Below are 12,500 nucleotides of genomic sequence, written 5' to 3' on the forward strand. Positions count from 1 at the left end.
TTATCTTGATGAAGAAGTTTTTGTGGAACAACCCCCAGGTTTTGAGAATACCTCTTGTCCTAATCATGTCTACAAGCTTGACAAAGCCCTATATGGCTTGAAGCAAGCTCCTAGGCAATGGTACGAAAGACTTTCAAAGTTTTTGATTCAAAATAACTTTGTAAGAGGAAAAATCGACAAAACCTTGTTCTTTAAGAATAAAGGTTCTAATATTTTGGTTGTTCAAATTTATGTTGATGATATTATTTTTGGTGCTACTAATGATTCATTATGTAAAGAATTTGCTAACCTTATGGGTACAGAATTTGAAATGAGCATGATGGGAGAATTAAATTTCTTTCTTGGTTTGCAAATTAAACAAACTGAAAATGGTATCTTTATTCATCAACAAAAATACATCAAAGAACTTCTTAAGAAATATGGACTAAATAATGCAAAAACCAATCATACACCTATGGCTACCAATGTTAGACTAGATGAAGACCTAAATGGAACTAACGTAGATCAAACAATGTATAGAGGCATGATAGGTTCTTTATTGTATCTAACTGCAAGTAGACCTGATATTTCTTTTAGTGTTGGTTTATGTGCTAGATTTCAATCAAGTCCTAAAGAATCACATCTCACGGCAGTAAAGAGAATTTTGAGATATTTGAAGGGAACAGACGACTTGTCCCTATTTTATCCTAAAAGTGATGTTTATGATTTAAAAGGTTTTAGTGATGCAGATTATGCAGGTGATCTTGTTAATAGAAAAAGTACATCAGGTATGGTACAATATCTTGGCTCATGTTTAGTTTCATGGAGTTCCAAGAAACAAAACACAGTTGCATTATCCACTGCAGAAGCTGAATACGTAGCAGCAGCAGCTTGCTGTTCCCAAATGCTTTGGATAAAACAGCAACTTAGAGATTTTGGTATTAAAGTTGAATGCATTCCTATTTATTGTGATAATACTAGTGCCATATGTATATCTAAAGATCCAGTGCATCATTCACGTGCTAAACATATACATATTAGACATCATTTTCTTAAGGATAACGTAGAACACAAAAATATTGTACTGAAGCATGTTAACACAAATGAACAAGTTGCAGATATTCTGACCAAACCACTTCCTAGGGAACAATATGAAAAGATGAGATTGGAACTTGGTATGATCAAGCTCCACTAAAGTTAGTTGCATATATTTCCCATTGAAGCATCATGAAAATGAAAAGGTCAGGAATCAATCTCAAAATCTTGATTGAAAATCAATTATTGCATGGATCAGGTAAACACGTAATAAAGTTAGTACTATGAATGTTTTTACGTTTGCATGTTGTTAATTCAATCAGACCAAAGCAATATGTTCATTATTTTCTTCATAATATTTCATAATATCATAATATCATAATATATTGTTAATATTTCATAAAATCATAATTAATTTTTTTTTTCTTATTTCATATTTTATTCATATTTCACATTTTTTTTTGTACGGCCAATAAAGAGATGGAATTGAGAGTTTTGGGAAAACGATTCTTCTTCACTCAAGTAATGCAAAGGCAATAAAGAGATGGGACTTGGAGGAGTAACCGTCACTTCAATCATTTAAAAACCCCTGCTTCATGTCATTACCCATTACCTTCCCAAACCTTCTCTCAATCCCCCAAGAAACCGTCCTTCCTTCTCGCTCAAAACCTTCAAAAAATTCAAAAATGAAAACCCCCAAATCCTCTAAATCAGGCAAGAAAACTCCCAAATCCTGTATGCCCGATCAACCAAAACCACTAAGAGTAGTTCTTCCACCACCATTACTGCAGGATGCACCACCCACACCAACTGAAACCACACAAGAATCACCAAAACACTCCACTGAACCCACTAGTACCAAAAGAAAAATGTCAACAGGTGGTTCATCTTCTAGAGTAGTTAAGCGATCGAAGCATGTTGATCCAAACAGCGCAGAAGAAGTTTCAAAGGAGATGACTGTAGGGTTCGGGTTGGACAAATATTGGTATGATTCTACTAACTTTCTTAGATTGCATGACATTTTAAAGTTTCAAGAATGGGAATCATTGATGTCAAACTACAGTTGCAATTCGATTTTTCCAAACCTAATGAGAGAATTTATTGTAAATTTCTCTAATGATGGCGGTATGTGTTCTAGTGTTGTTAAAACTGTTAAAATTGAATTTAACAGCGCTTTATTAGGGGAATGGTTTAATGTTCCCAATGTTGGTTTTGATATATATCATATTGGGTCAAAGATTGCATTTTCTGGCATTAATGAACGAACAATTTTAAAATTTTTAGGAGTTGATCAAAAGGGGAAGATCAGTCACAATGTTCTGTCCCCTATGCATAAATTGTTGTACAATGTTGCTCGCAGATTTATCTTACCACGAAACTCAAAACGTAGTCAAGTGAGTTTGCGTGATGCCACCTTGATTTACTGCATGGAAAAACATATTAAAATAAATTTTCCTTCGTTGATGATCTCTCATTTATCAGACTGCATTGAAAAGAAAAGTTTCATTGGTTATGGAGGGTTGTTAACATGGATTTTTAGGAAGTTTGAGGTCCCATTGGAAGGGTTGGAGTTCCCAATGGGTCCCAATATGAAAATTGGTGCTAAATGTTTACAAAATTTGCGTTTAAAATTGAATGATGAGGGAGTATTGATGCATGAGGAGGTTGTAGAAGTTGAATCTGAAGAAGAAGGGGCTGAAGAGGTTGAAGAAGAAAAGGAGGAAGAGGAGAAAAAGGAGGAAAAGGAGAATGAGGAAGAAAAGGAACAAGATCCTGTTCCCTCTGAAAATACTGAAAAATCTGAGAAAGAGGAACAGGATGGAGCTGCAAGTAAGGGGGAAAAGGAAAAGAAAAAGGAAGCCTTGGATGAAAATGTCCCTCACAATCTCTGTAGTGATTCCAGTGATGAAGAGATTGTGTTGGCAATGAGGAAAAAGGCTAAGTCAATGCAAAGGAAGAGTAGGAGGTTGGCCTCGAAACGCAAGGCTACTTTGGTTGATGAAACACCATCTGACACCATCCCTGAGCCCACACCTGATGAACCTACCTCTCCCAAGCCAGCCAATTCACCACCACATCAAATTCCATCACCACCACCATCACCTATCCCGTGTACACCACCACCACAATCACACACTTCACCCAATATTGGCTGTACTAACTTTGACTCTGTCCCTGCAGTTTCCTTACATTCCATTCTCTCCAAGCTCCTTGATCTACAGTCTCAATTCATTGCATTTCAGGATGAAACTCGTGTCTCGCTTGCTTCTATTGTGGATCAGCCAAACCAAATGGAACAACGCCTTGGTACCAAGCTGGACACAGTGAAGGTGCAGACTGAGTACATTGATGAAGAAGAGACTGACCCTTGATCCCTCTGCTAAAAAATTTAATGATTTGTTGGCTGTATTACTTAACAAACAATTTTTCTTTTTACTTTGTACCATTTGGGGTACATTGTGGTTTTAACTTTGAACAATTGCTACTTTTCTTACTTTTATTTTCATGGTCTGTGACAATTAACTCTATGCAGGTTTGATCATTATTCATAGCACTTACTTTTATTATTGTTGTTTGTTGTTTTCATCACTAACAAATCTATATGGTTTGTGCTGAGATTTGATAACTCCCAATTCTTCTTGATTGATGTCAAAAGGGGGAAGATTATGCACAAACTTAACAGGAGCAGTGAATACATAGTTACATATCTTGTTGATTTATATTGATTCTTATGAATGATATGTGTGCTGCTGTGTTTATGCTAGTTTAGTGATCATCTGTGTTGCTAAGTTTGTTAAAGTTCTCATGAAGTCCTCATGAATATTTGATTCTGTGAAAATACTTAATAAGTTATGTTTATTATTATTAGGTTTATTATAGTTTTATTATGTTAGTTTTATTTTATTTATGTTAATTTATTCAGTCTATTTTCGTTTAACTTAGTTTATTTCATTTAAGTTTTAAGTTAATTAATTTTGAAAACTTTTGAAAAATATTTGATATTTTAGAGTAAACTGTTTGTTTATGAATGCTTGGTAAATTATATTCTAACAAGTTGATTTGCTAAGTTAATTAGAGTTACTTTAATCTCTAGTATGCTCTATGAATTTTGTTTTACTCTATTTCACTTAAGTTTGTTTATAAAGTTTGCCATCATCAAAAAGGGGGAATTTGTTGGCCTCTTAAGGTTTTGATGATGACTTCACTTGTAAATAAACAAACATATTTTTAGAGATTGTTTTGTAGGTATATATCCGATTTAATGTGAATCGTTGATGAAGCCTATGACTTGATTCGTGAAAGATGTATGTGTCTCAAATATCCAAGAAGTTGGGCAATTGCTTTGGAAGACAGTTTACTGTTCCTAGAGTTAAAGTTCTGACGAATGTTGTAGATGGAGACAGTACGCTGTTCCTCACGATGCAGGTCTGAAGAAGATATTAACTGGAAATTACGAATATTATGATTTCTGTTTTTAGTTAATGTAAAAGGTTAAAATTTAATTAGTTGCTTAATTAAGTTTATTTATTAATTGGCAAAATATTTTTAATTCGCCTAAAAACATGGAGAAAATCAATTCCTTGTTTATCTCCTATAAACTCGGAATTCAAGAGACTTGTTCTCTTCTTTGAATTGGTCTCCTATAATTTAGGATCTTCCTTAACCCATGATGTTTTAACCGTGCATGTGTACAGCAGTTACATTCCACTCCTACCTTTAACTAACTTTCCATTTTCTTTGGGAGTAAGTAAGTTATGGAGAACGTGGGATATGTGCAACTCGTGGAGAACATGGGCTGAGTGCACTGCTTGCTGTTCCCCTTATAAAAGAGGGAAATTACGGTTCAGTGGGTATGGATATAGAAAAATGAATGAATGAATGCATGATTGAGAGTGTCCATCAAAGGGAGATTAATTGAGAAAAATATTCAAAGTTTTTAATGCCAATTAATTCATAATATTTTTCTTGAGCAACTACTTAATTTTAATCTTAGTAGAGAATGGCCTTGTAAAGGGTAATTGAGTGTTTTGTTGTAATTAGACTTATGGGAAGTCTAAGGAAATAGAGAATAGAAACGTGAGAAGAGAAAGAGAAGGAGAGAAGAGAAGAGAAGAGAAGTGGGCCTAAGTAGAGAAGCTTTGAGTAAAGCATTTAGAGAATTGAGAAGCTTCAAGTGAAGCAAACATTGTTTTGTGTAATTGTAACTAATTGCCTTAACATAGTGAGAATTTTGAAATCCCGGGGGGTCGTGGTTTTTCCTTCTTATTAGGCCAAGGAGGTTTCCACGTAAAATTCTTGTCTCCTTTTATTATTTTTCTTTTCGTTTTTAAGTTTAAGTTTTGTTCTTTACTTATTATAATTCCGCAAAAAGTTGAGCAAAAAATCTTAAACTAACAACACAACAATTCACCCCCCCCCCCCCCCCCCTCTTGTTGCATTCGATCATCTATTAGCATTCCTACATATATATATATATATATATATATATATATATATATATATATATATATATATATATATATATATATATATATATATATATATATATATATATATATATATATATATATATATATATATATATATATATATATATATATATATATATATATATATATATAGATCACTAGTGGAAAAAACATCATTTGGTGCGATTTTTTATATACACAGCAATAAATAGAAAAAAAAATTAGAAAAAAAAATGACAACAGATGCTGCAGTTTTTTGGATGCGCGCAACATATAATCTTTTTTCACCTCAAATGCTGTGGTTTTTTGGATGCCCGCAGCATATAAGCGTTTTAAAATCGCGCCATTTAATGTTACAAAACCTTCTGTTTCATTAAACCCTCTTCAACCTACTGTTTCTTCTTCAAACACCCTTTTCAAACGCACGACTTGTTCTTGCTTTTCTTGTTCTTGTTCTACAATCAATCTTCTTCAAACGACTGTTTCTTCAAACGCACGTCTGTTGCTTCTTCATGATCTGCGCAAAACCCATTGTTGTTATAAACACGCGAAGCTTTAAACCCACGAAGAACCTATTGTTGTTGCTCTTCTTACACCCACGAAATTTGGGATTAGTTCTAGCTCTTCCTCAAGGTATAATTTCTCAAAGCTTAGTTCTCAAACTCATTGTTGTTCAAGTTTCATTAATTGTGTTTTAGGGCTTAGTTTTTTTTATACTAATTTTTTTTCATTGTATAGCTTATACACAACCAAAAACCCACGAAAATTCAAGGTATAATTTTCATTTTGATTTTGTAAATTAGGTTTAAATTTATCATAATTTATGAATGTGTATGTAGTTGTTGTTTTTAAGTTTTAAATTTATCATACATTTCATGTTTTGTTATATTTTTAAGTAATTTCTTTATTTTATTTATGAATGTGTATGTAGTTGTGGTTTTTAAGTTTTAAATTTATCATAATTTTTTTATAGTTTGTAAATTAGGTTTAATTAGGGTTGTTTATGGTTAAATTTATTATTATTACGGTTAATTAGGGTTAAAGCAATCTTCTTATTAGAATACACATATTTTTTGAACAATTTATACATTATGATGGTTTATTATTAATATTGTAAATTAGGGTTAAATGAATGATTATTACTTAATTTTGTGGTTAATTAGAGTTCGTTAAGTACATATGTTAAAAGTTGTTATTAATTTTGTTTTGAATTAATTAATCACATTAATTAGGATGACCAAAGATCGTTCTTGGATGTGTGTAAGCATTGGATCGTAAAAATTTATTGATGGCGTATTAGAATTTTGTGGTATTGCGATTGAACATCAAGTTGGGATGAGGGGAGTTGGTTTTTATTGCCCATGTGTCACTTGTGGCAATGTATCAAAGGTAGATAGTGTTCATCCTTAGGGAGCACATACTTCGACGTGGGTTTAGGCCTCAATATTATGTTTGGATTTGGCATGGTGAGGAGGAAGTTTACAAAGAGAAAAGTGTTGTTGAGGACGTCAATGATGTGGCTGATGTCAATGAGGATGTAGTAGATCATGTTGATGGGTATGAGACAGATGAAGAGAATGTCGATGAGGATGTGGATTATGTTGATGAGATGATGGAGGGAGTCGAGAATGAGTTAGAAAAACGTCCTCGTGTTTTTGACTTGTTGATAGAGGCTTCTTAAAAGCCTTTGTACCCTGGATGTACAAAGTTCACCAAACTAACAGCAGTGTTGACAATTTTCAACATTAAGTCAAAGTTCAATTGGATTGACGCTAGTTTCACAATGTTATTAGAAGCGTTAGGTGAGATGCTTCCTGTGTGAAATGAACTTCCAAAGTAGACATATTATAAAAGCTCATATGTCCTTTCGACTTAGAGTACCAAAAGATTCATGTGTGTCCGAATGATTATATATTGTATCGTAATGAAAACGAGAACTTAAAAGAGTGTCTTAGGTGTGGCTTATCGCGCTACAAGCGTAAAGGGGCTTGAGATGCTAAAGGGCCCCCGGCTAAGGTATTGTGGTATCTTCCAATAATACCTAGATTCAAGCGCTTGTTTTCTATGAAGAAAGATGCGTTAAATTTGAGGTGCCATGCAGATAGGGTGAAGAAAGGTCACTTGCTCACACATCCATCTGATTCTCCGAAGTGGAAGAGTATTGATAGGTTGCATAAGAGTTTTGGGGATGAGGTTCGTAATTTAAGGTTCGGACTGTGTACGAGTGGAATGATCTATAATTTGCCACCTTGGTTGTGTATGAAGCGTAAGTACATAATGCTTTCGCTTCTTATCTCGAGTCCTAAACATCCTGGCAATGACATTGATGTATATCTTGCACCTCTCGTTGAGGATTTGAGAAAGATGTGGGATGAAGGCGTTTCCGTGTTTGATGTATATGCTAATAAGGAGTTCACCTTGCACGAAATGCTTTTATGCACCGTTAATGATTTTCCGGCATATGGCAATTTATCAGGGTATAAGAACAAAGGGAAGAAAGCATGCCCAATATGTATCGATGACATGGAATCCATGTGGATTCCTAAGTGCAAACATGTATTCATGCACCATCGAAAGTTCCTCCCACGAGATCACCAATATCGTAAGAAAAGGAAGATGTTCAACGGGAAGGTTGAGTACCGTGTAGCTCGTCGACCGTTGACCGATTATGAGGTTTATGAACAGGTCAAGGGAGTTGAGACTGTATTTGGTAAAACAGGGCAAGTGCAAGGGGGTGAAGACCGATTATAGAAAAAAGAATCAATCTTTTGGAAGCTTCCATATTGGAGATCTACAGGTTAGGCATTGTCTTGACGTTATGCATATAGAGAAAAATGTATACGATGCCATACTCGGGACTCTCATGAACATTCCGGGTAAGACAAAAGATGTTAAGGTCGTATGAGATTGGTTTGAATGTAAGGGTCTTCGTCTGGAGTTGCGGGCACATGTTAAGGTGAGTAAGAAAAAAAATAGAGCTGATGAAGTTAGTGACAGTAATAAGAGAAAGGGCGGTAAGAAGAAGATGAGTAATGACAAAGTTTATTTGCCTCCAGCTTGATACACATTGTCCAAAGCAGAGAAGCGGGCATTTTGTAAGTCTTTGTATGGCATTAAGGTTCCGTCTGGGTACTCATCCAACATGAAAAGATTTGTGACCCTAAATGGTGAGTTGAAGTTGGGAAGCATGAAATCTCACGATTGCCATGTAATGATGCAAGTGTTCTTACTAATTGCAATCCGTGGAATATTGCCAAAACGTGTGAGACATGCTATTATCGAGCTATGTTCGTTCTTCAACACATTTTGTAGTAAAGTTCTTGATCCCTTTAAACTTGATGCTCTTCAAGTCGACGTGATTGTAACTTTATGCAAGTTTAAGATCTATTTTCCACCTTCTTTCTTTGACATAATGGTTCATCTTATTTTCCATCTCGTTCGTGAGATCAAGCTTTTAGGTCCAATTTTTTTAAGTTGGTGTTATCCTTTTGAAAGACACACGGGTGTTTTACAAAACAAGGTGAGAAATCCAGCACAACCCGAGGGGAGTATGATTCAAGCACTGTGAGTGATGAGATTAGTAACTTTATAGCCAAGTATTTGGCCATGGCAAAGCCTATTAGAGTTCCCACCTCTCAACATGAAGGAAGGCTTGAGGGAAAAGGAACAATTGGCTCCAAATCGATCACACCTCTTCGAGACAGTCTTCTACAAGCACACTTGTCTTTGTTGCACCATAATCCTGAAGTTCATCCTTTTTTGAGTGAGCATTTAGATATATTGTGCGCAAAATATCCTTGTAAAGGGGATAGGGGATTGATGCAGTTGCATAACAAGACGTTTATTGATTGGTTTCATAATCGAGTAATAAGTGAAGAGCTCAAGGATGTATCTGAAATTGTTAAATCGTTAGCTTTTGGTCCTCGTGATGATGTCAACAAATATGAGGGTTACGATGTCAATGGCTTCACATTTTGGACTGAGGGTCAAGATAAGAAGTCATCTCTACAGAATAGTGGGGTTTCTATTTTGGCGTCATTTACATTTTACGCTAGTTCCAAGGATCAAGCGTCAGTTGATGCTAAATTGGTATACTACGGGGGTACATGAAATATGGGAGCTTGACTACTCTCTTTCACTATTGGTCTTTTCAAACGTAAGTGGGTAGATAATAATCGATGATGCATAAAAAATGACGACCCTTGTGGATTCACTCTTGTAGACTTAGCTCGTTTACGTGAAAGTAAGGAGCCATTCATACTAGCCACACAAGCCAAGCAAGTATTCTACATTGTAGACCCATCTGATAAAAAATGGTTTATTGTTGTACCGAGAAAAATAAGTATCTTTGGTATAGGTGATGTTGAGGATGAGGAAGAATATGAAGCTTTTGAAGACTCCCCGCCCTTTATCAATCCAAAATTAGTGGATCAAGATGATGTAGATGTTGGTTATATGCGTGTACATCACACGGAAGGAATACATTTGAATTAAGTGATTCACAAGGTATAAATTTTTAAGGTTTTTAAAGCTTTTTTGGCACTTTCGCGCATAAATAGCTCAAACTTGGTTTGTTTTGCATGAAACATTGCGCACAACACTATTTGGTATATATTGTTGTGTTGAAGTGGTTAGAATTGTAAATCATAGTCATATTCTTAATATTACTTGGTAAGTTGCGATTTTAAGGTTTTTAAAGCTTTTTTGGGACTTTCGCGCATAAAGTAGCTCAAACTTCGTTTGTTTTGCATGAAACTTTGCACACAACACTATTTGGTATATATTATTGTGTTAAAGTGGTTACAATTGAATTTACGTTCCTATGTTCTAATATATTTATATTCATCTCATTCAGGTACTCATTTACAATGCATCTTTTCAGAGACGAAATTGTCCCCAAGATTGAGATCTCGGATAATGAGCATCATAGTTATGACACTGAAGAGGACCAAATTGTTAGATACGAGCGTGTGGCTGAAGACGCTCCACCACTTAACAATGATTATGACACTGAAGACGCCCCACCAACGGATGCTCCCACTACCACTAAGAAATGAAAAGGGCGAGGTCCTACGAAAAACCTCAAAGTCACAAAACCCATGCATTTGGAATACAATGCATCGGGTCAACCCTGTGGAAAATGGCGTAGGCAATATGGAAAACAAGTAGGCCTATGTATCCGCAAGATTTCGATATTGTACGTATGGAACGAGGTTCCAGAGGGTTTGAAGAACTCTTTATAGGATGATACTGTGGTAAGCAATAACTTTACTATTTTTATTCATTTAGTTTCATTTTAAAATTAATTTAATTGACACTAATAAATATAATTTTTCTTTTGTAGAATCTTTTTCACATCGAGAATGATGAGGAGAAGAAGAATGTGTTTCTTTCAGCTGTTGCTGAAAGATTCAGAGATTTCAAATCCAACTGAAGTTGTAAGTATTTAATATGGGGTCAGAGATTCAGAGATTCAGAGATTCAGAGATTTCAGCTGTTTCTTTTGTAAAAACGGGAAACGAAGGTGGAAACGAAAGTGGAGAGCAATCACCTTCAAAGATGCCCTATGAAATATGGGGTCACATATCGAAGAATAAATAGGAGGCTTTTGTTGCCAAAAAAACAACTCCCACTGAAGTTGTAAGTATTTAATATTATATTATAAATTTTGATTTAAATTTACTTCTTTTGATTCAATCATTAAACTAATATATGACATTTGATTTCTATTGATTAATTAGGAAAAGCGTGGTAAAGCTTCTGAATCAGCAAGCAAAAGGAAGTTTTACCATCGCTTGGGCCCAAAAACGTACGATGAGGCCAAAAATGAGTGAGTGGATGCGGGTTTATACCCTAATCAAAGTCCGTCCACGAACTCATCTACGACTACCTCCGCATCCGTGAATACTCCTGCTAGAGGTCGGGTGCGAGATTGGTATTGCGGACTTCATTCCCGAGATGCAAGTGGTAAATTTACCAATACTGATCCGGGAACGAAGAAGGTTGCTGATGCTGTGGTGAGTTTTGAAATTATTAAGTATATTCTTGATTTGTTTTGTGTTTTTTGGCTTTGATTTACTTATATTAATTGTTATATATGTCACTTTTTATTTGAACAGATGGGCTGGAAGGAAAAAGAAGCTACGGGGGAGTTCACTCCAAGAGGCAATGTTGACGCATTCCATATGGTCTTAGGGAAAGACCATACAGGGTGGGTAATTGGAAAAGGAGGCGTCCGAGGCGTCTGTGTGGGGTTAAAGAAGGCATTCAGCAAAGAGCGTGTTGCTACTCAATCCCAAACGATGCCACCTGATGAAGAAGCAACCCTCAAAGCAGAAATTACAAAGGACGTTCTCGCCAAAGTGGCACTCGTGTTGCAGAAGATGGGAGCACTCGTGTGGCAGAAGATGGGAGCCAACACCCGAGCCTATTACCCTCGTAGCACCCCAGCCTATTACTACTTTCGAAGGGCAAAATCCTACACCGGAGACCATGAACTCCGTTGCTCAAAATCCGGAGCCAACTCCCGAGTCAGTGGTAAAGGTACATAGTTTTTAAATATATAAGCACTTATTAATGTAAATTGCAACGTGTTTTTAATATTTTATTATAATGCTTATTATACTAAGCGACACAATTTTCAGGAGGCGACTCCTTGTTCTCTTTTGTTGCCTCAGTTAGGTGTTGCTAGTGATGGCGACTTAACTGAGGTTGCATATGGTTGGCACAGCCAACCAAAGAGGGCCAAACAGTACATTCCATGCCTGTTACAAGTGGCCACATCAGTGTGACCATAGAAACTATTCTAAAAGGGGTTTGAAGATTTCTCACTCTCGGTTCTAATGCCAGAATGGAGCCTTGAGAAAATATCAGACGTCCTAGGTAGTTTCGTCACATGGCCATATGCTTGGGTCCGATTCACTACCATTGTAATAATCATTTGTATCTTATTTATTTTTATATTTTTAATTGCACGCTTATACTAATTTAATTGTATAAATTGAAATAGCAAAAGAG

The sequence above is a fragment of the Amaranthus tricolor genome, chromosome 14 (assembly GCF_026212465.1).
Source record: "Amaranthus tricolor cultivar Red isolate AtriRed21 chromosome 14, ASM2621246v1, whole genome shotgun sequence".
In the NCBI taxonomy this organism is placed as follows: Eukaryota; Viridiplantae; Streptophyta; class Magnoliopsida; order Caryophyllales; family Amaranthaceae; genus Amaranthus; species Amaranthus tricolor.